Source organism: Petaurus breviceps, unplaced genomic scaffold (genome assembly GCF_028583685.1).
Source record: "Petaurus breviceps papuanus isolate PSGF00001 unplaced genomic scaffold, PetGlider_PUasm1.0 186, whole genome shotgun sequence".
NCBI classification, from domain to species: Eukaryota; Metazoa; Chordata; class Mammalia; order Diprotodontia; family Petauridae; genus Petaurus; species Petaurus breviceps.
This window is the reverse complement of record NW_027185798.1, coordinates 11,985,438-12,010,406: the sequence shown is the minus strand read 5'-3', so window position 1 is coordinate 12,010,406 and position 24,969 is coordinate 11,985,438. Positions and strand designations below refer to the sequence as shown.

Here is a 24,969-nt window from a genome sequence, read left to right as displayed (position 1 = left end):
AATGGGAGAGATCAAGAGACTGCTGATAAAAAAAAACCTATGATTTTTACAGGTTTCCAGTTAAGACTACAGATGGAAGCAGGCAAAGACAATTGTAATCAAGGCCAGCAGCTAGCCTGAGTTCAAGAGTGATGCATTCTCTATCTGGGCTAGGGCTCTCACTTCTCAAACCAAGATTACTGAGGAATCTCTTGACATCACCCCTACAAAATCTGGGGTCTTTATAGGATCCTAAACCTAGGCTTGGGGCAACCAGGGGTTGCCATAGTGCACAGAGTGCCCAGGCTGGGGTAAGGAAGACGCATCTTCCTGAGTTCAAATCTGGCTTCAAATACTTAGCATCTATGTGATCCTGGGCAAGTCACCGAACCTCGTTTGACTCAATTTCTTCATCTGTAAAGATGAGACTGACTTTACCCAAGGTCACAAGGGTAGGCAGAGTCAAGGGTGGGATTTAAACTAAAGTCCCCTAAATCCACAGTCAATGTTCATGGGATCAGAGGATGGTGTATTTAAAGCTGGAATGGTGTCCAAAGACCCCCAAGTCCAATCCATCACTTTACAAGTCAGGAAACTGAGGCCAGCCATTTAGCCATGGTCTTCTATACTTTAACCCCATTAATAATTGCTACAATTATTCAGGATTGGTATCCCAAGACCCTTTATTTTAATGATTCGCTCCCAATTCATTACAGGATGAACCACTGATACTTGCCTTTCAGTCTCCCTAACTCTCATTAGTATGCCTATAATTCCCATGATAAAGGGTGGGTGGCCAGGGACAGAAAAGAGATGCCACTGGAAATCAGGAAGCACCTCCAGAAAACAGGGTGGCTGCCAGACTATGAAGAAACTGGGCAGGGGTAATCTGGCATTTTCACATATTCCATAGTTAAAGGAGAGTTGGCTGCTAATCCAAGGATAAAGTGTTGGAGGTGGAGTCCGGAAGACTGGAATTCAAATGTTGATTCAAATATTTACTAGCTGTGTGTCCCGGGCACACAGCTTCTATCTCTCTCTGCCTCAGTTTAACCAACTGAAAAATGGATTAAACAGCACCTATTTCCTAGAGTTCTTGTGAGCTTCAAATGAGATAATGTATATATATAGTGACTTACAGTCCTACCAGTGCTATACCAAAGAGCTCTGTGGTGGTTGTTGATTCCACTGTCATTTAGGAAGCAGCTACTTTAATGCCAACCACCATGACAGGGCTTAGGGAGACAAGTATGTGAGTCCCATCATCCCTGACCTTTAAGAACCCTACGGTCAAACGGGGAGTACATTTTAGTCGGCTCAACCCCCATAGTCCATAGTCTTTGGGGAGCAAACTGCAGTGCTTCAAACATTCTCAGGCTCACTGAATCACTGATTTGGAGGGGGAAGTATCCCTTTATCTTACATAGCAGGAAACAGAGGACTAGAGATAAAATGACTTGTTTGGGGATTCGAACCCATGTCCTCGGGCCAAAATTCTTTCAATTTCTGCAACAGCCCCTTTAGTATCCTCTAATGAGATTGTAGGCTCAGATAACATGAAGAATATGATGTAATGAAAATGAATCTTTTTTCCCCCTTCCATTCCCTTCCCTTGCCTTCTTCCATATGGTAAACCTTTGGAGACCATCCAGAAGCATGAACAGAGCAGAAAATGCCATTGGCACAGCTTGAAGACATGAAGTACACACACCGGAAGACCAAAAGGGGAAAAGAACGCCCCCCCCAAAAAAAAGTCACACTAGGAACAAGGAAGGGGAGGAAGAGAAAAGGAAACACAGAGAATTCTCAGTTGTATTCAAAACCAGGTACCTGCACGGTCCTTCAAAGGAAGAAGCAGCAAAATATGAAACATTTCTGACTTGTTCCCACCTAAAATATGATCCATTTTTAGGGCTTAATGTTGAAGCAGCACTAGGAAGGAACTTCAGGTGGAGGGCACAGTTTAAGCAAATGTCCAGAGGTGGAAAGTACAAGACCCTATTAGGGGACGGTGAGTCCAGTTTGGTGGGGATACCAAGGGCCTAGAAAGTTAGATGGAAACCAGATCCTAGAGAGCTGTGAAAGGCAGGGTAAGATTATATAGCTTGTTCCAGGGTTGGCTACAGGAGGTAACCCAAGGAAAATAAATCAGGAGGAACCAAGGAATGCCTAATGGTGAATTATCAAAACCTAATGGTAGGTGAAACCAGGATCCAACTCCTTGTGCTGGAATTTGACACCTCACTTGCCAAAGAAAAGTGAGGGGCTGAAGCCATTATGTGAATTATTCACTCAAAAAAACACTGCTTTCCCCTGTGGCCCAGTTCTACAGCTCCGTAAATCCCAGCACACTCAAAGTCTGCTCTTTCTGAAATCTAGAAATCTGATCCAGATGTGATGAAAAAAACACCCACTTTGGTTTTTCTTCTTGGACAATTTCCCATCTAGGCTCTCCTCCTCCCCAGGAGACTTCTTGAAAACATGTGCTACCTGCTGCTTTATCTAAAACAAGGGACCCAGAAAAATGTAATTTTTTAAAAAATTACTTTTATTTTATTCATTCTTCCTTTTTTTTTCTTTTCTGTCTTTTTAAAATAGTAACATATCGATTAGCAAAAACAGGGCCAGGGTCCAGAGTTGGATATAAAAACATTCCACTTTCCATCGGGGAATTACAACCTTCTTGAGATTTCCACTCTCGCCAACTACATAAAAAATCACAAACATGCCTTTGGAGAGGGCATGGACAAGAGAGAATGATGCATCATTAGGGAGAGAGCTGGGTCCAAGCTAAACTAACTGGGGTCCAGCCTTGGGACAGACTTTGAATTCCCTTCAGAAAAGAGGTTTATTTTACATTTGTGTCAACTAATTGGGGGCACATGAAAGAGAGAGACGGACACAGTGGGGGAGCTGATCAGTTTCTTTGCCCTTCGTCTCTGCCAGGGTAACCCAGCTTCTGACCCCCAACCTTTGCCTTAAGCTACCTTGAAATGATCAATAGCCAAAAACAATTTGGGAAGGCACATGAGGGAAGAGGTGGGAGGGGAGCTGGAGAGAGAAGTCCTACAACCAGTCCTACATCTGGCATTTACAGCATGAAACCTGAATCCAACAGACAGGGAGGGAGGGGAGAAAGAAGGGTAATAAGGAAACTTTGGACCCAAATATTTTCCCTGGCATTAGAATGCATAAAACAGCAATCCATCTGTGACAGCTGTGGGGGAGAAGAGGAGACAGTCCACCAAGAATCGCCAGCTGAGAACCAGACCCGTGTAAACACTCTGTCATTCCAACTACTTCAGTGGGTAAAAAAAATTATTATGAAATGCAATTAAGTAACCAAAGACCCTCGGTCGTGGGAAAACAGGCCAGGGATCGCTCACCAGCACTGAAGATACTGCACAGAGTCAGGGGAGAATCCATGACTTCAGTTTAGAAGGAAACCAGGGTGGGAATGCGGGCATTTTCTTACTGAACGGAAGACAAATGGAAACTCCTTGAGGGTAGGCGCTAGTTTTATTTTCTGTCTTTGACTCTCCAGCACCGAGCCAGTAAGGCCTCTGAAAGCCTCAGTTTCCTCATCTGTAAAATGGGTGTGGGAACTGTAAAACTCTTCTCACGGTGTTTTCTGGAGACACCAGGCGTCCTTACATCAAAAGCTTATCGAGGGATTCTGGAGAGAGCCGAGAGGAAGCTCCCCAAACAGTGATTATTATGTTGGTTATAAATCCTCCACCATAGGAAAGGCGAGCCTCCAGGAGTGTGAGGAGCAGCAGACAAGCTTTCTGTTTACCACCTGTGTGGTGCTGCCCAAGCCACAGTCTCTCTGGGCTTCAACTGGCTCCCCTATAAAGCACATGAGTTGAGCTGGATAATCCCTAGGGTACCAGCCCTAAAAGCCATGATTTGAGGCAACTGTCTAGAACCTGTGCCCCGCCTTCCTTCCCAAGGAAGCAGCAGAAATCCAAAGGAAATCCCCCCATACAATTCTGAGGTCCAGAAAGAACTTCCAAAGCTTTAACAACTATTGTCCAGTTGTTCCTGACGCGTGTGACCCCATTTGGGGTTTTCTTGGCAAAAGATACTGAAGCAGTTTGCCATTTCCTTCTCCAGCTCATTAGACAGATAAGTAAACTGAGGCAAACAGGGTGAAGTGACTTGTCCAGAGTCACACAGCTAGTAAGTGCCTGAGGCTGCATTTGAATACAGGTCTTCCTGACTCAAAAGGCCAGTGCCACCTAGCTGCCCTTTAACAGGTAATGACCAATACAAAAGTAACTTCCAAGGACAAACCAAAAAGGATCTGTTTTCAAAGACTTCATCACTTTCCCCCAAATCCTGCCCAAGACAATATCTGGCCAAGGGACCCAGAGCAAGACTTTTTAAATCTACATGCCTCATTTTTCTTGCCTGTAAAACGGTGGTGAATAACAGCGCCCACCTCCCAGGGCTGCTGCTCTGGAGAGCCAAATGAATTCGAAGTGCTATGTTACTATTGTTCTTGCTGTGCCCAGAACATCTCCCTAAGTTCCCTTAAGCATCTGTGATGAACTCTCAGATTTGTAAAAATCAACGCTTGGAAAAGACCCACTTTGGAGTGGGGAGGCCTACTGGGAACACCACATTCTGGCCATTCTGCCATCTACCCACTTTAATAGCAGATGCAATTTTGCCCAAAAGCATATCCTGGGGTCGCATACGAATAATGTGCTACCGAAAACCAGTTACTCAAGCTCAGAGATTATAAAACAGAGGATTCCTGGGGCCACTAGGTGGCACAGTGAATAGAGCACTGGCCCTGAAGTCAGGAGGACCTGAGTTCAAATCCGACCTAAGACACAACACAAAAACTAGCCATGTGACCTTGGGCAAGTCACTTAACCCCAACTGCCCTCCAAAAAGCAAAAAAACAAAAACGAAACTGAGGACACCACCCATCAAAACCAGAGAATTAAGGAATATACATGTATGAATACATACGCACATATCTATACACATGTGTGTATGTATGCATGAATAGAGCAAAGGGGTTGGCTTTCTCATGCATATCAGTGTGAATATATGCATGCAAATGAGCATCTACATATACATAGGTACAAGCATATGTATGTTTACAGACTGAATCTGCTATCCAAGGACCACACCTGGAGGTTGGCCCACGAGCAACCTGGCCATTAGGGGGAGAATTCTTTGGATGCTGCTGCCATGACTATAGCTACAAATCCCCACAATTATAAATATCAAAATTCAAGTTTAATTTATGAAACAAATGCCCTAACACCTAATGAGAGAGAAATTTGGGTTCCATGGAAGGTTTAATCCATGTATAAGACATCTGACCTGGTTTGATGCATATCTTGAGACTTCCTCCATACAAATACTATTTTTCCTCTTAGATATAAATATATGTACACACACATACACACACATATCCATTTCAGATTGTATGCTTTTGGAGTTTTCTTCCTCTCAGGATCAAAAGGATAAAAGTAAATTTAAGTCCTTGGAGGCTTCTCCAGAATTTCATGAAGACATTTTAAGTGCCACCTGTTGACCTCAGAAACCTGGTCTAAATAAACTCCTCCAGATCCATGGCAGGGAGAATGAATCAGACCCCAAATTAGGGCGGAGGGAAGGAAGGAGATAGACTGAGCCATCAGCCACAACAGGGGGCTGGAGAAATGAAGAATGAAGGGAGGGGTCTGTTTGTATCAGTGACCCTGGAATCTGGGCCACTCCTTGGGAGGAAACACTGTCATTCAATCACTGATGCACTTTCCCTGGGTTGCTCAACAAGCCATGAACCCCTGGCTTTGCTACCTCAGCTTTTCAGCTCCCAACGGAACAGAAGTACTGATGGTTCAGTCCCTTACTGGTCCTCTCAGATTGGATGCTGGAATCAATCTCTCCCTTTAGAAGCTGTGGGTTAATGGCAAAGTTTATTAGGCAGCATGCAGGCATTCAGAAGAGATCAATAGAGACATGATTACAAAGCAACCAGAGGATCAAACACGAGATTTATCGCAAAATTAAACTGAATTAGATGTTCCCTGATAGCACTTGAAATGCTGTCGATAGACGCCCTTAACTCGGAATCTATGCTTTCAGTATTTATTTAACGGGCAAGCAGGAGGTCTGACACAAGAAGATGATGATAATGTAAGGACAGGGGCTTTGCAGAACACGCCAGGAGCCTCCTGGGAGAGCTGGTGGCTCCGAGCTCCTGGAATTTCTACAGTCGGGGTTGGCTGCAGTTATGGGCCAGAGCATGAGGCTGATGTGTGTCTATGCCAAGCCTCCAATGGCCAGCAAAACACAACATCCACACCCCATCTGAGCTCTGATTACAACCCGGGTAAGGCTGACTTCATTGCGTTAGAAATTTGATTTATCTAAACTGAAATTACACAAAAAAATAATAAGAGCCAAGATGAATGGAAATCAGAAATGCAAACGACCTTAGGGGCAGTCCAATCCAACCTCCAAATTCTCAGATAAGGAACTGAGGCCAAGAAGGTTAAATTAGTCATCTGGGGTCACAAACCTAGTAACTGCCCAAGGTGCGATCTCAACCCAAGTGTTCTCCACTCCAAATTTTAATGGAAAACAAGCTCTGAGCAGTTTAAATAACCAATATTCATCTCAAAGCAGATATTCCAATATTACTCCTCCTTCTCTGAGGGAAGATGCATGAGATCCAAAAGAGAAAAGGTTGCCCGCTCTTCCTCTGGGGGCTGGGATTGCCAGGGGTCAGCAAGACAGGCTGTTGTCAGACTTCAGGAAGCTTGCTTTGCAAATTAAGTGGGCTGCATGCCAATCAATGCTTGGCCTCCACAAGGAAGCCTGGAAGGAGGGGAGGGGCTTGGTTAGACAGGACATGACTTACACTTGTACAGTTGTAGGCATCCAAGGTACAAAGTGCCTTCCCCCTGAGATTCCTGTCCATTTTCTTGGTATAGATGTTTTATCTATGTGTCTGTCTGTCTGTCTATCTATCTATCCCTTCATGTATGTATACATGTATCTAGCCATCCACTTTTCCATATATCTATCCATGTATGTACACATCTATCTATAATATACATGATATATATGTATATATAGAAAGTTATTTACATGCTGTCTCTCCAACTATAATATGAGCTCCCCGAGGATGAGGAATGGTGTTTTCTGGGTTTTTTTTTTTTAATGTTTGTTTTGCTTGTTTCTTTGTTTTTATAAGCCGGGTGATTAACATAGTGTTTGGCACATAGTAAACACTTAATGCTTATTGACTGTGTCATTTCCAGAAGTGGTTTATCTAACTTTCTTTTTCCTGGTTAGAAGATAAGTTTAATTCTGGCAAAGGCGTAGAGGAAAAGTCAGAAGTTGTAGCCAGAAATGACTGAACAATAAAAACAAAAGGAATCTGTAAATCACGGTCCCAAAAGACTATAAACATGGCAGGAGGGGTGGACTGTAGCTTGGGAGATTCATTTCAGAATCACGCATTCAGGATAACTGCCTTGTTCTTTCTCTCTCATGCTGAGACCCTGGCACCCGACCTGGTGGAAGGCCAGGTTGGAGGATCCCAGCCAGCAGCAGGGACGCCAGCCCCTCCTCATCCCGACCCTCCCCCACAGATTTATCGACATTACAGTGATCCCGACAAATTGCATCCATAAAGGAAAAATCCGTACCGCGGCCAATAAAAGGAACAAGTCGCTAAGCGAACTGGCAACAGTGTGTGCACCAGCAAGCGGTGGCGGAGGAGTCAATATACATGACGGCTGTTAAAATTGACATCAATACCGCTGTGAGCGAGAAGAACTCCTCCTGAATGACTAACACGAGAGGAAAATCCCAGGGAAGCCCAGGCCTGCTGAGCCAGGAGGGAGGAGGTACACGCATCCGGAAGGGAAGATGCCTGGACCCAAGGGTGGATGGAGAAGCTGAATGACCAGGACTGGACTCTGATTCCAGAGAGAATAAGAAGCCTGGTCTACTATGAACGGCACTTCTTCGTCTGGCAGATGGCTTTGGCACTACCCTGACGTGAACCATCCCTCACACTCCCCGGTTCTGACATCAATCCAAGATAACAGCTGTTTTGTCAAAAGGGCAAAGGGCTACTTCGGGCTGGGCCAGAGATCTTATTCTCAGAACACCGGTTTAACTCCAAATGCCTGTCAATGATTTCAGTGTCAGGGTCAGTTTGTGTTTATCAATGAAACACGTCCCTGCTTCCATCAGCAAAAAGACGGAGGATGGATCCGTAAACCTAAGATCAAAGATTCTGAGAGAGGTCAGCTACTCCAACCCCTTACTTTTGAGATGAGAAAACTGAGGCCCATAGAGTAATAAATGTGAGGTAGAAAATCATACAGCAGCACCAGAGAAGGGACTGAAGACCGAGTTGTCTGACCCAAAGACAAACGTTCTTTACGCTACACAACTGGGTGCGAAGGAAATAGCATCATGGCTCTCTGCTACAAAATGTGGGGATTTTTCAACAAAGCCCCCTTGTGTGAAATGGGACCATGGAGCCAGGACACTGAATACCCCTTATTCCAAGAGTTCCTGAGCAAATAAAGGAGCTGCCAATGAGAGTGCAGAGGTGTTTGCTACTGCAGAGTGGGAGAGAACGGAGAGCGCCATGCCTCAGCTCTGTCCAAATGTGTTTCTGGGGGCTCCTCGTCCTATTAATCTAATGGCCAGTATAATAGATTTGTCAGGGAAGACCATGAAATTCCCTGGAAACCACCGTGCTCCAAATGTCACTGAGACTACATTTAGCAAAGAGATGGATGCCTTTCTCCAAAGCTGGGGATGATTAAGCAGCTGTCAGTCTGCCTTATTTAACACAGAATGGCTAGCACTTGGCTCTTGGACTGGGCTTCGTTATTCTGGGCCGGCAGCACCTACTTCACATGAGGAGTGATTCAGCACAGAGTAGATGCATCATGGGAGCTTAAGAGGTAAATGCAAAACCCTCAACTCCAGGCCTCTTCTCAGAACAAAATAGCTCCATGCCCCCAATTCCACCAAAATGCAAAATCTTATTAATGAGGAAATGATGGAAAGGAGGGTTGGGGGCAGGGAAGGGATGTGCCAAGAACCTAGGATTTCATGACTGTAAGATGTAGGAATATTGCATTGAACTCAGAAAACCCTGTCCAGGTTTCCACCTTTTTCTCTCAGTTCTATTCAGTTATCTGAGTTTGGAGCTAACTGGTTACAGGGGCAGGGGAAGCAAAGTCATTGTTTCAGCTCAGAAATGTGGGTGGCCAGGTTCAGACTCAAATTCAAGGAACAAATTTCTTAAAGACCATTGATCAAAAAAAGTCACTGGATTTGAATTCAAAAGCTGCAGCTGTGGATCTCAGTCCAGCCACATACACTACATGGGATCTGAAACACGTCACTTTGTCTAAGACTAGATGAGATTATCTTCCCCTGAAGTCACTTCCAGCTCTGAAATCTGTAATTTTTAATATAACATAAGCTCCTTGGGAAGAGGGATTGTTTCATTCTTTGTATGTGTATCCACAGAACCTATCATAGTGTCTGACTCTTAATGAATGAATGAGCATTTGTTAGGAATCTAATAAATGTCTGGCACGGTACTAGGAGCTGGGTGTGCAAATACCAAGATGAAATAATCCTTGCCCTTAAGGAATTTATGGTCAGGAGTTCAATATCAAAGAGGGTCAAGTTCAGAGGGAGGGAGGGAAAGGAGAGAGGGATAAAGGAAAGAAGGGAGGAAGGGAAGAAGAGAAGGAGAAAGGAAAGAAGGAAGGGAGGTGGCAAGGAAGGAAGGAAGGAAGGAAGGAAGAAAGGAAGGAGGGAGGGAGGGAGGGAGGGAGGGAGGGACGGAGGAAGGAAGGAAGGAAGGAAGGGGGAGGAAGGAAGAATTTCTACTTGTGTGACCTTGGATAAGTCATGTAATATCCATGAATTCCTTATGATGTGAAGGCCTAGCAAGAGCTACAATCTCTTGCACAAAAGCTCCCTCATTACGTCACATGTAACTGGGAACAGTGTCCCCTGGGACCACTGTACCTGCCTTTCATGGTTGCCATATCCATAAAAATCTCAGCAAGGTATGGAGGAGGGGCATGGGCATAGGGAAAGGGAATGGAATAATGGAAAAATGGAAATAACTGGAACAATGATTCTATTGCCTTTGGAACTTCCAAAAGCCACAACTCCATTCAAAATGGTGCTGGAGGAATACAAATATTCTATAGCTTTTGCCACAGGGTTGGCAAGGGTCTTGCCCCTAGTAACCTATTCATTTGTCCAAGACAGACTCCTATCCATTTAGGAAAAATTTCAACTGTAGCCCGTGCATTTTAGAAGTAATCATCTATGGAAATATAAAATCCAGCCAAGAGCTTTCCAGGGCAGGGCCTAATGCTTTGAAAGAAATGGTTTTCCGGTGTGGATTCTCAAGCATCTTGCTGAGTATGGCATCGAAAAATCCCAGTCAAAACAAGAGAAGGGAAGGGGAGAGGGGGAGGGAAAAGTATCTCTCTCCTTTCCCAGCTGAGTGCTGGCATCTACAAGACCGTTTGGGAGGCAACTTTATGTGTTCTTAGTAGTAGATTAATGAATGTAATTACCTCACATTGTGGCGGCGAGCACGGCAAAAACTGTAATTTATAGAGTGCTGTAAAGTTCTAATGTGTTTTTATGTCCATAAGCTGCTTAGCCATAATCTAATGCATGGGTACAAGAACACCCTAAGTGGTTCTCAGCTGTACAGCCAGTACAAATGTTGGGGCCTCCGCCATGCTGCTGCTGTGACGTCTTTATAGCCTGAGTCCAAGCCGGAGGCTGAGGAGGGGAAGGGCTGCTGAATTAGAGAAGTGATTCTAGATCCATGGACGAGTGTGAGTGTGACTGTGTGTGTGTGTGTGAATCCTGAGCATGTGCCCCTCTCCTCTTCTTCTTTTCCTCTCTCTCTCCCTCCTTCTCTCTCTCTCTCTCTCTCTCTCTCTCTCTCTCTCTCTCTCTCTGTCCTTCCTCCCCCTCCTACCTATTTATTTACCTTCTTCTCTATCCTTCCCTGCTCCCCCTCATCTGTGTATATATAGGGTAGGGACCTCTCTGTCTCAGTCTCTCTCTCAGTGTCTGTCTGTCTCTCCTCCCCCTTCACTCTCTCATATTCTGTCTCTCTCTCCCTATGAATCTCATCCTCTGTCTCTCCCAATCTCTTTCACTCTCTGCCTGTCTCTCTCCCTCTCTCAATTTTCCTCTCTGTGTTGAGACACATCTCTGTCTCTTACTCTTCCCTATGAGAACAGCCCCGTGTAGACAAATTTTTGCAAGCCCGAAGGCTGCTGGGCCATGACAGCACCTCTCAAAACTCTGAAATGGAAAAAAGAAAATGTTTTTTAAAAAAAATTCTCAGCTCTACTAAGGCTTGAGTTCGGGCCCAAACTAGACCCCATCTAATTCATCTCTCCAATTATTGCTGCATCTGTCTGGACATCCTGAAGGGCTTCAGTGTTCCCCCCAGACACACGAGTCCTGAAAGATGCATTAATCACACTCCTAGCACACACAAAGCATGACCGTACCCTCTACTGGGCTGCAGGATAGGAGGCTGGGCGTGGGACATAAGCTGAATATGCAGGCAAAGGGCCTAGATTCAAATCCCAACACTTCCACAGTCTGTTGAGAGAACCCGGGACAAGCTGCTTCACCATTCAGTTTCCTCTTCTGCAAATCAGAGTCAGACTAGCTCCCTAAGAAAACTTCCAACTCTAAGTCCTTGTCCTCCAGAAGCCAGGCACCCTTGGGTCTCACCCTTGGTCCTACTGGCCGACTCTCCGGGCCCCCAACTGCCCTGCAACTGACCTTTGTGCTAGCAGTCTCTCCTGATTACAACATGATCTCCCTGAAAGCAGGGGCTATGCAGCCTTTTCTATTTATATCCCTGAGGCTTAGTACACAGCTTGGCATGGAATAAGCCCACAATAAATACTTTTTCATTCAAGCTGACGGTCTGGGTGCCAAGCGGTGCACAGAATACAAAACATAGGGACAGTGACCCGGGCAGCAGCAAGAAGTTCATAGTTACATGCCAAATAAATGAAAACAGATGAAGGAGGGGTGACTCCATAGAGAAACAGAACACAGCAAATATATCATCATGATCTGGAACATCTACAGAAAAGAGGGGACATTTAAGTCTGGCTTTTGAAGGGTGGAGAGAATATGGATAGATGAGACCAGGCAAGGGAATTATGGGAAGGAAGGAATGACACCCCCCCCCATATCTTGTACCTTTGACTCAATTCACTAAAGGACTTCAAAATTCCCAACTTCAATGCAAGAAGTGGTAGGTTCCTCCCTCCCTGCAGATCTTCATTTGAGAATTCCTTGGCACATAGCATGGCACACAGTAGGCATAATAAACGCATGTTAACTTGACCTGTATGTGGGCTGAACTGGAGACGGCTACTGAGATCTCTCCCCTTCTATGATTCTGTGACTTGAACCCACTCAGACCCAATTCACGCACAAACCAGACATCACCCTCATGATGCCATTGGTCCTCTTCAAGAAAGAAGGGCAAACAGCAACGATTAAGGGCTGAGCGATGGCCAAAACAGACAAGAGGTAACTTTGGGCAGGTCTCCTCACCTCTCTCTGAGAAATGGGGGAAACGAGGCTCGCTTTATCCACCTCCCACCTGGACGTGGAAAACTGTTATGTAAACCGGAGAGTGCCATATAATTACTGGGAATTATCTTCCCCCAAATACAGCATTAACAGCTGCCCGTTTAATTTTCCAGACTGGAAAGTTGCTAAGGCTCTTTATCACTGCCTTCAGCTACCAAGTCGTCTTCTGGCTAAAGGGCACGGGGGTGCAAAGGCTCCCATGATGAGCTTCCCGTCTTCCTAGCCCCTCTCTCATTAGCAGCCCAGTACAGCGGATATGAGTAAATATTTTAATACATATTAGGAAGAGAGCGGGAGGAAGCAGCTCCCTGAAAACAGGAGGATGAAAAGCTCTAAAAGCAATTGGCCTAGCGCTGGAACACAATGGCATGAGATCACTGAGTAGCACAGGGAGGAGAGCCGAGCTCTCAACCGAACGGCCAGGATAAATTAGTAGCACAGCTAATAAATAATGGATGCTTTTCCTAGTTAAAAATGTACCACTTTGCAGAGTTCACAGGATGAGAGATGTGATTTGAATTCAATTAAAAGCTCCATCCTGTCTGAGAGAACGAACATCTTGTTGCCCACTTCACGAGAAGGGTTTGTGGGCTGCTGTAATCAGAATAAAGACTAGATCTGGTCTGAGAGCTGCCTGCAGGGAAGATTGGTACAAGGCCCACGAGCCCCCATCAGCCTTCCTTGGCCCTAGCTTGGCCAGCTAACTCAGAAAGTGCTCGCCTTGTGGATTAAAGTCACATACACTGAAAGGATCTGATTTGCTTTTGAAAATTCACCTTGTTAGAAAGATACAGAAAGACAGAGAAAGAACAGAATGAGAATGTCCAGGAGCTGACCCAGAGAGCTAACTGAAAACCACTGAAGAGAATGTCAGTAGAAGTCCCCTGACTGTATGCTGTCTAGGCTGATCCAACCCACTTGGTGCCACCAGAGGACTTGGGAATGTACAATAAGCAATTAGAAAGGATTATTATTGCCTTTGATTAACTTAAAAGCAAACAGCTCACAAGTCTTCCTCCCCACACACCATCATCAGCAATGTTTCACAAAAGGACAAAACAGTGCCTTGGTGGGGAGAGCGCTATCTAGTTTCACTGGATCAGAGACTGCATTTGGGGCAGCTAGGTGGTACAGTGGATAGACTCTGGGCCTGGAGTCAGGAAGTTTCATCTTCCTGAGTTCAATTCTGTCCTCACACTCTTACTAGCTGTGTGACCCTGGGCAAGTCACTTCACCCTGTTTGCCTTGGTCTCCTCATCTGTCAAATGAGCTGGGAAAGAAAATGGCAGACCCCTCCAGTATTTCTGCCAAGAAAACCCCAAATGGGGTCACAGAAAGTCAGACACAACTAAAATGAGTGAACAAAAAGAGACTGTGTTTTAGTAGAGTAATGGGAACTAAGGATGAAAAGGCTGGATGGAGCCATGTTTTGAAGAGCCTCAGAAGTCAAGCAAAGGAGTTTGAACTTGAGGCCAGCTTGAACCACCAAGGATTCTTAGGAGGCCATAGCTACATAGAAGAAAGAGAACTGAAACAGCTTTGTGTAAGATGGATTGGAAGGATGAGAAAGCAGAGATCGAAAGCCTTTTAAGAAAAGCCGATTAAAATAATCCAGGCAAATGGCAGAAGGTCTATTCTTGGGGGGAGAAGATGACACTAGAAAGAAGAATGGGGTCAATGGACCCCATTGAAAAGATGTGACAAGAGGCCCTGGTCAATGATCAGATGTGAGAAACAAAGGAGAGGGCACAATCAAAGACAACTCAGAAGGGACAAAAAAAGAGAGAGCAGACAGAAATTATGGGCAGATCCAGAGGAGAAAACGTGCTTACTTTTTGACATGGGATATGGGGAAGAGAGACGTAGAATTTAAAGGCAATTTAGAGCTCATCCAGTTCAACCCACTCATTTTTCAGATGAAGAATCTCAGGGTAGGGTGGGAAAGTGAGTTGCCCTGGGTCACCCAGGTAGCAAGTGGCAGAGTGAGAATTCAAACTCACATCTTCTGACTCCAAACCTAGGGACACTCCACTGAACCACACTGCCTCCACAAGTCCTGAGTCAAATTGGGGGTGCAGGCCAAGAGATGATAAGGGAGGTCAGGGATGATGTTACAGATTTTGGATTCATCTCTGAGGATGAAGACGGTAGGAGTGAAACCATATAAGGAAGCCAAGCATTAAGCCAGGAGAATCTGCAGCAGAGACGAAGAGATGGACCCATGGGCGAGGTTCCCTTTTAAGGTAGTCAGAACAAGGAGTACAAGAGAAATGAAACAGGTTTGCGCAACCAGGAGAATGCGCTGCAACTCTGAAGCCAGAAGTAAACAAAGGATGCCCATTTAAAAGCTAAATGCATGGGATCTCAGAGAAATTAACTGGCTTGTTCATGAAAATGACCCGGAAAATGCGGTATGGGCCCAGGAGTCTCCTAACTCCTGCTCTGACACTCTTCCAGCTATGGCGGCATGTCTGTCCATGCCCCATTCATCAGTGAGCAAACTCCCCGTTAAGATCAATGCTCACCTGATCTAAAAGTTAAGAGTCTCTGAAGATTGTTTGGGATCATGAGGAGTGAAGTTACTTGCCTAAGGTGTCACAGCTAAGATGAATCAGACACCAGCCTCCAGCTCAAGGCCTTCCTGCCTTTAGATAGAGAACTGGATTTTCTATCCAAGTAAGGCTGCTTCACATGAAAAATACTGCCCCTTGCTTTCATATACTGCTTGGCTTCACCAAATTCGGTGGAAGCTGCTCGAATGCAGGGGCTATATCATACACCCCAATGTTTTTAATGCCCACGTGGCCTACACTGAGGCCCTTTGTTCAAGAAATATTTCCTCGATTCACTAGCTCACTGAATTCGTATCCAATCACCAAGAAACAATTTCTTCAAACTTGAGAAGAAAAAGAGCAGAAAGTATTCAGACAAACCAAACCCTAGTGTTTGGTAAATACATAAATGGTTAAGCCATGAGGAACAGACCTCATTTAAGGTAAGCGTCATGGGATCAGCTATTGGCATTAACAATGTGATGTGGGCTTCAGAGTGGTGTCGGACCTCTTGGTAACAAGTCCCAGGCTAATTAGCAGCCATCCAAACACTTTGAGCACTGTGTGATCTCACCCACAGACTTCTTTTAATAAAACACCTGGGATTTGAAGGGAAGGCTGAACCAAAAAGTGGGCAGGCCAGGCAGGATGCAATAGGGCTCCTATGCTCTGAGAAAAGCTTACCACTGCCCTTAGAAGGCTGTAGGCACTCATTCAACCTCATTGTTCAACTGAGAGGGGGTGGAAGGAGCTGTCCAGCCCAGCCCCCAACATAATGTGGATGAGGAAAAGGAGAGGGATGGTGAGTGTCAAATAGACAGGCCTAGAGCATCATCTCAGTCAGGTGGCACCTGGAGGTTTCTGGTCTGGCTTTTGTAATCTCAGGGCCTGGGATACTGTAGGCTGAAAATAAATACCTGCAAGGGGGTGGGAGATGAAGAATGTTATTGATGAAGAAATGAGGTGGCATAAAAATGGCTTTTAAACCATGAAGAAGCCGAGGTGGTGGAGGAAGGTCATATGTTTGCCTTAAACCATGAAGAGGCCAAGGCCGTGGAGGAAGGCCACACGTTGGCCAAGATCATAGAGTAAGTGATGGAGCAGGGATCTGAATCTAACTCCTCTAGTTCCAAATCTAGCGCCATATGCATTTGCTGCTGCACTAACTAGGTTGGCAGCTGACTGCGGACTGCTCCAATGCCAAGTGGAGGAATGTGAACTTCTGGGAGGAAGCTAAAAGGCTGGGAAAGTTTCTGAACAAAGAAGCATTTTCTGTATAGGAAAGATGATTTGGCCAGGTGCCTCAAATGGGCAGATGAGTGGACCACAGATGGGTAAAGAGAGAAAAAGAAAGAACCACCACTATCCGGAATGGAGACACTGAACCATCTTCATCCTTTAACACAAGATGCGTCTCTGGGCAGCCACAATGGCTGAAAGTCTGCGTCCCCAATGCAAGATAATGACCATATACCTTCATGACGGAACCACGCCACCTGTTCAGAGCCGCCGTGGATGATTCACAAAAAAGAGGAAATTTCCAATATTTTCTCCACATCAACCAGAGGCCATCCATCCATCATGCTGTTTACATCATGCTGAGAGGTATGTGCCATTATCATTAGACAACCTGTCCACAAAAATGGAGCTGACAATTCAGGATAATAAATCTCCCCCTTAAAAAGAAACTTTTAAAAAGTCACAGGATCGTTTTTTGATAACCAGAAACCCGACTGTTGGTACGAACATCAGTGCCAACACTTAACAAGCCATAACCAACAAGGAAAGAAAGCGAGAAGTGAGGAAGCCCAAAAGGGACATCTTTTCCCTCATCAATACGAAAACGGCTCTCCATGGAGCCACATATAAATTAATTCCCTACATGTAAGTCACGTGTAGATTAACCCATGAGTCACCCACCTACAAATTCTCCCCAGCTAAACTACTTGCATATGTTGCTGCTACCACATGCTGACTTCTTGCTGCTCAATTCTTGTTCATATCTTTTCCTCCAATAAATCCCCAAGAATTTGGGAGGCTTCAGTCTCCCAAAAGCAGGGGAAGGGAGATGCCAATCTAAACTTCTGGCTTATAGCCAATATTGGGAATGATCAAAGAAACAAGAAAATCAATGATGGAGTGTCAATAGAGATCCCAAAGCTAGCAAGGAGTCAGGACATAGCCAAATTAACAGACTTCAGTCATGGATGCTACTCCAGAGCCCACGTGGCATACACAAAAATGGGAAATTGCGATGGTGAAGCTATAATGAATGCCAATACAGAAACAGATCTGAATTTTGCTCTAAGCTAATTCCCAATTTCCCCACTGCTAGGTGGTGGGTTATCAGATGTACCTAGAGGAGGTCCTTCCAAGAAAGACTGTAGAATTCTGTCCCTAGCCTTGTTCCATCAGACATTGTTTTTGGTCAAGGACTTAGATAAGGCCATTGAATGGATGCTTATCAAAGGGACAAGTGGCCAAAAAAAAATTGTAAATACACTAAAAGACAGACCTGAGATGGAATATATTTTTGTATGGGGATGGTGAGCTATGCTGACCCTGATGGAACTTAACCAGTCTTTTGAATGAGTTCAAAAAACCAGCTCCGCAAGTGGAAAACAGAGGAGACATTCCTAGAGAGGTCGAGGCTGCTAGGCGCTGTCCTGGTTAGAGCTTGGGACCAAAGAGTCAGGAAGACGTGAGCTGGAATTCTATGTCAGTAACTTACCACCTAGGCAGGAGCACATCACATAACCTCTCTATTATTGTTGATATCAATCAAATTAATGAATATATGTAAAGTACTTGGCAACTTTAAAAACCATAAATGCTAATTATTATTGCTGTTTTAATGTTATTATATGTTAATATATTATTAATATTATTGTTATTACTGTTTTAAGATTGCCGACGTACTCCAAAAGCAAAGCAAAATCTGTATAGATGCTAACTAACCATATCATCACGGTAACAATAAAGACATTTTCTCTTATCTCTGGAGTCAGAAAGAACTAGATTTAAAGCCTGCCTCCCAGCAACACTGATATGGTGTTGACCACGTCATTGAAATCTCCAGAGGGCTTAATTTTTCATCTATTAAACAAAGGGGCTGGGGTCCAATTTGGGGGCAACTTTCTGACTTAGCCCAAGTTTTACAGAACAAATCCTCATATTAAGGGGATTTTTTCTGTGCAGTCTGGATATCACTTGAGGACCTAGAAGGCCACACAGGTTCCCCACCCCTGGCTGGACTATCACTCATACCTTCATTGATACAGGGAGTGTCCTCACCTGAGGAGTTCCCTATACTAATACCTTATAATAGAGACAAGCAAATCTTTAAATGACTCCACTGGAGGTTTCCTAGGTCCCACTATTGTAGGCATGGTTGATGATGCTGGATGATCCCTCCTTTAGGAGAGGAATTCATTGACGGAACAGACAAAGCTGCCTGGAGACACAGCCACAATTCAGATGGAGGGATTTCCTTTCTGAACTGTGGGGTTCTGGATTTTTGTTCTGAGTTTTTTCCCCCCATTGGTCTCTTTTCACGACAATGACCCACACTCTCACATGTGTACTCTTACAATCTGTATATATTTGAGTTGACAAAATCTGGTGATTACAGGGGAGGGATTTCTGTTTAGTCAAGGGGAAGGGAAGGATGGTGACATTTAAAGAAAGAGAGAGCAGCAATTACAGTTTAAAAAGTATATACAGAAGAGAGCAAAGATAAGAAGGGGACACAGACAAGAAATTTCATACATATAAAAAGCCATATGCAATAGAAGACCACAATTTCACATAATCTTTTTCCGTTCTTTATGTATTGAAATGTTCATGTTTGTTAAGTTGATTTAAATAAAAAGATTACTTTTCATTAAAGCTTGATATTGTAATAATCAAAGTCTATAATCCCTAATATTGGGGGAATATTTTTTTCATGATATCTACAGTAGCTAAAATCTGCCTTATGGTCAACTCCACCAACTTTTTTCTGGTTCTATCTATCCCCTATGGCCAAGAAGAACAGATCTATACCTACATACCAAGTAACAAAGCTTGGGGAAAGGGGTAAGCAACAAGAACGCAAGCCCTCTTTTCTATTCTGTCCAAAATTATAACAATTTCTTGTTCTTAATGTACAAAGATAATATTACCAACCAAAAACTGTCACCCTTGGACCGCATTTCCAGAAGGTTGGATCAATGTGGGTACAATAAGTATTTTCCAGAAACTACAGTGTTTGAACCTTTCATTCCCCCCCTAAGATATAACCAAAGATAGAGGTTGGAAATCTTAGCCCTCAGATCCAAACCAATGAGAATTTACAACTGTGATAACCGATAAGATAAAATGAACAATTGGCCCTGTGCTCAAGGAATTTACATCTAATTGGGAAAAGTTGTCAGCAGCTGTTTCCATGGTGATGTGCCACTCCAAGAGCCTAAGATATGGTTGGGAATTCTGTGTCAATGAGGTCCTACGATTCAGTCAATGCCTTATAGGTCTTTGATACCTGGATTTCCTTCCCCTGCCCCAATAGCGCCAGGTACCACATAACATCCCATGTTTAAAGGACAGCCAATGACATCCAATTTAGTGGAGTTATTACAAGGAAAAGCATGATTTCCAAGCTCTCACCTAACCACATATGGGCCAGGGAACAATCAGCAGATCTTTTCCAGACAGACCAAGGGCAAAGGCCCTTCTTCTTTAGAAAAAAGAACAGAAGAGAAGTGCCAAATCTAGGAAACTGAGTAACAAAACCCTCTTCAAGGCTGATCTCACGTCTGACACTGGAAAGGTTGATTTTGGTCACTCAGAAGAAGCACCCTCTTTTGTCCTCACCCTGAACTTGATCTGTAGCTATTAACAAAAAGAGAAGAGATATACAGTGACTAAGTCATGGGCAGGTCCCTATTTGTGAAATGAAGAGGTGATTCCTAGGCTGATCCTCAAGACCAGAGAGAGAAAAGAGGCCGACCGTGGCATGGAGGGGAACTGAATTATTGTCGTGCCATGAGAGATGAAAGAAATGAAGAATGCACAGCAGGGAAGGGCTCTTATGAAGGAAGCGGGACCAAGAAAACAACACATACGCCACAGTTACAAAAATGGAAATGGAAATACCAAGGATGACAACAGAAAGTCCAAGTGAGAACTACAAGCCTCATGAACAAGCTTGGCCAAAGCAAAGACGTAAGGCAGCTCTTCCTTAAATAGGTGGGGGACTATGGGTGTGGAGCACTGCATAGACTGCGCCCATGAGCTTTGCTGGGCTGCTTTTTTTCCTCTTTATTCTTTTTTTTTGAATTTTTTTTTGTTGTTGTTGCATAGTGTGCTTTCTGGTTAATGGAGAGGGAGGTAAACATTAGGAAATGAAAATGATACAAGAATGTAACAAAGACAAACTGTCTTTGGCGTCATGTTGACCGGTCTTCTATATTATTGGATATAACTAATTCTCTGCCCATTTGACAAGGAGGTTGTAAGGAGGCGGTCTTGGTCATGCACAATAAACCTGTATTAATCACCTACTTTATGCCAGGCACATTAAGCACTAGAAATATAACAAGAGGCATAAGACAGTCCTTGCCCTCAAGGAGCTTAGAGTCTAAGGGGGAAGACAACATACAAAGAAAGTTACATGAGGGTAAGTCTCTCCCGTTGTTTGATTCTTTGTGACCCCGTTTGGGGTTTTCTTGGTGAAGATACCAGAGTGGTTGGCCATTTCCTTTTCCACCTCACTTGACAAATGAGGAAACTAATGATATGCCCAGAGTCACATAGCTAGTGACATGAAGCTGGATTTGAACTCCTATCCTCCTGACTCCTGGCCAGGCACTCTTTGCATCGGCCTCATAGGAAATTATTAACAGAAAGAAAGCGCCAGAATTAAGAAGGGATGGGGAAAGCTGTCTGCAGAAGGTGGGGTTTTTGTTGGGACTTCAAGGGAGCCAGGGAGGTCTGAATGTTCCTTCCAATCCTGAAATTCTGGGAATTTTCAACTTGAATTAACAGGGGTGGACAACATTTATTTTCATGGTGTAATTTCTAAGGCAACTATGTGGGTTCACATTCTGCATTCTCTGACTCAGACCTTCCATTTCCATGCATCCCACGGCCACTGAATCAGAGATCCTATTCACTGAGCAGCACAGGGTGACAGAATGAGATTCTTCCCTCAGACACAGCTCCACTCCAACTAGTCTTTCCGAGTCTGGGAGGTAACGACTTGATGCTTTTCCTTTTTTGTGTTAAAAGGGTTTCCTCTATGTGAAGAAAAAGAGACTTGTATGCATTGATTTAATCCTCCCATCAAACAGCTGCTTTAATTCCAACAGGAAGGAGTTTGTGGGATCACAGGACCAAAGATTTAGAGCTGGAAGGACATCAGAGGCCAGCTACATTTGGTCCAACCCCCTCATTTCACAGACGAGTAGACTGAGGCCCAGAGAGGTCAAGTGGATCTGACCAGGGTCACAGCTCAAAAGTCTCTGGTGTGGCATTTGAACTCAGTTCTTCCAAACCGCCAAGCCCAGGTCTCTACTTAATCTGTCAAATCATTCTACCTACAAGCCTCCAGAATTCTTTGGGTAGGGATGGTCAGGACAGTCAATTACCCATCACGTAAAAAAGCAACTATTTTATCCAAACCGGTACAAAAATGTGGTAAGCATCAAACATAATGAGATATATTACAAGATATATTATAGGCTAGACACAGACATAGCGATATATCAAGCAGAGTTGAATTGTTGGAGTGTTTCTATAAGAACGACATTAAATGAATGAGAAAAATAACATTAAGAATAACAATCCTAGGATTTATCCCTAAATTTTAAGAACAATGGTTTATTAATAGCTGCCATGTACCAAGTGCTCATAATCTTCAAGCTATAAGAAATGAAAAGCTTTCCACCTGGAGAAACCAAGCAGAAGCCAAATCCACACAGGAAGGAGACTGGTAGCTCTCATCCACACCAGAGAGCTACACACCATGGAAGCTTGCAGAGGGACCACGGGAAAAGACCTTAGAATCTTCATTCATTTAGGCATAAAAACCAGCTTATAACAGAATAATCACTTGCCCTTCCATTAAATAAGATGAGAGAAGTAACAGGTTATCATAAAAAATACCAACAGTTAGTAGAGGTACATCACATGAAGATTTGCAAAGGTGTTAAGAGACATTATTCCATCCACTCACAAGAACCCTGGAAGGTGAGTATTCCAGGTATTATTTTGCCCTTTTTACAGTGACTTCCCCCAAGATCATACACCCAGTAATGTGGGAGGTCCAACTCAAACCCAAGCCTTCCTGCCTCCAAATCCATCACTGTCCCCAGTATCCAAGCCTGGCTTCAAGCATCTTGATTATTATTTTTTATTTACAAGTATCAGGACACGCCTATCCTCCCCAGGCCAAAGCCACAGCCCTCTTGAAAGGAAGAGAAAGGCCTACAGACTCAGCAAATGCTGGGAGTCTTCCAAGCAGCAGGAGCTTCTAAGTGCTTTGGCTCTGGGGAAAAACAGCTCCAATTTCCTAAGAGCGTCCATTCTGTTCATTTCATCAAGGGATGAATGGGTGCATTGAGCTGGCCGTCAACGTGTCTCCCGGAGACCATGGACGAGAGAGGGTCCTGTTGGACTGCTCAATGGCTAGGACCAACGAGTTTATTCTCAGACAGCAGGCCTCTCTCAAGGGAGGATGGGAGGGAGGAAAGGAGTAGGGGGGGAAGGGAGGGAGAGGAAGAGAGAAAGCAGGGCTGGAGGGCTGGCCCCAGCAGGTGTGGTCCACCATTCATCCTGCCTGCGGAGGAAGGCCCATAGCAATATCCAAACCCCCCCGCCTCAGCATAGTAAGTGGACTCTCTGACACCTGTCCAACCTCCTGACATCAGGGAGCCAGGCTGGAAGGCATTGTGTAATCCTAAAATGGGACAGGGGCCCCACCATCAATTCCACAAGGAAATTCATTTCTAAGAGCACAAAACTTTTAACCAAGAAAACAGAGACACTTCATTTTAACAGGAAAAGAAGAAAGGGAACTAAAATGATTTGCTTTAAAAGGAGAAAGGGGAGGAAATGTCCTAGTATTATGAACACAGTTTCTTAAATTCTGGATAAACTCCTACAACGTTCAGGTCATTGATTCAGGTGTCACAGCCCCGGGTTCAAATCTAGTTTGTCACTTGATGTCTGTGACCTTGTGGAACTGCATAATCTCTCTAGGACTCCCTCATTTCTTGATCTGTAAAATGGGGGAATTGTCCTTTGAGAGCGCTGAAAAAGCTCACCAAGACAAACCTCTCAGCTTCCTCAGTTAGGCTGCACCAATGGCCTTTGGTCAAGAGAAATGACTCACTGATTTAGACGCACTCTTGTTCCGCTGTTACAGCCGTGTCCAACTCTTCTCGACCCCATTTGGGGTTTTCTTGGCAAACAGACTGGAATGATTTGCCATTTCTTTCTCCAGATCATTTTACATGTGAGGAAACTGAGGCAAACAGGGTCGAGTGACTTGCCCAGGGTCACATAGTTAAGTGTCAGAGGCCACATTTGAATTCAGGTCTTCCTGACTCCAAGCCTCCACGCTCTGTGCACTATGGCGCCATTTAGTGGCCCTGATTTGTACCTATGAAAGGGTAACTGATGAATTAACCCCCACCTAATTAGTCCTTTCTGCTTTGTACTAATTTTCCAGAGATTCTACTCCAAATCAAACAAAACACGGGAGCAAGACATTCACTAAGGCACAGTCCCTGTTCGCAGGGAGATTACAGCCTAAAGGGAGCCTGAGAACGGCCCTGATACCTATAAAAGGAAACATCACAGAACTTGGGCTGAGATGCCTGCAAGGATATGCAGCTTCTAAGGAAAAGATCAGGGGAGAAATCCAGAGAGGCTTCCTGAAGGAGACGCTACGTACTCTTTCTACCATAAAAAATGAATCCTTTCCTATCGCACTGACATTCTCACTATAAAAGCTCAATTTTGGAGGACGGGCGTCATTAAAGAGGAGACAATCCAGCCCAGTAACTCCCCGTGTGGAATCACCTTTCACTGATCCAATCAGGCAGGTTTCACCATCTTAGAGTCTTAAGAGAAACTGAGCAAGGTTAAGGGACGGGCTACTAGTGACCCAGCTAATATGTGCAGGATCTGAACCTAGGTCTTGATCCCCAGGTCAGCCCTTTAGACCCTATGCCTTTCTAAATGTTTTTAAATTAAAAACTCTTGACCTGTAATTATATTGGTGTGGGACGGCAGATAGAGCATCAGACCTGGCATCGGGAGGACCAGAGTTCAAATTTGTCTTCAAACATTTACTAGCTATGTCACCCTGGGCAAGTCACTCCACCCTGTTTGCCTCAGTTTCCACATCTGTCAAATGAGCTGAAAAAGGAAATGGCACCCCATTCCAGTTTCTTGGCCAGGAAGGCCCCAAATGGAGTTACAGAGTCAGACATGACTGAAAAAATGAAAGAAAAACAACAGAAATGAGGTATTAGGGTAATGGGTGTAACATTTGAACTCAGCTCTCCCTGGTCCTGACACACCACCTTTCTATACACACACACACACACACACACACACACACACATTCTCACACTCTCTCTCTCTCTCTCTCTCTCTCTCTCTCTCTCTCTCTCTCTCTCTCTCTCTCTCTCTCTCCGCCCTGGCATTTTTCTAAATGCTTAAAATCCCATATGCCCACCATGCAATTCTCAGCCTCTCCAGGCCCCAACACCCC

At 44.4% G+C, this 24,969-nt stretch overlaps 1 protein-coding gene across 6 annotated transcripts in view; it reads right to left on the bottom strand.

Annotated features, from left to right (window-relative positions):
- AUTS2 (activator of transcription and developmental regulator AUTS2) overlaps positions 1–24,969 on the bottom strand; it is a 1,243,088-nt gene that overhangs the window by 945,812 nt on the left and 272,307 nt on the right. The window lies entirely within an intron of this gene.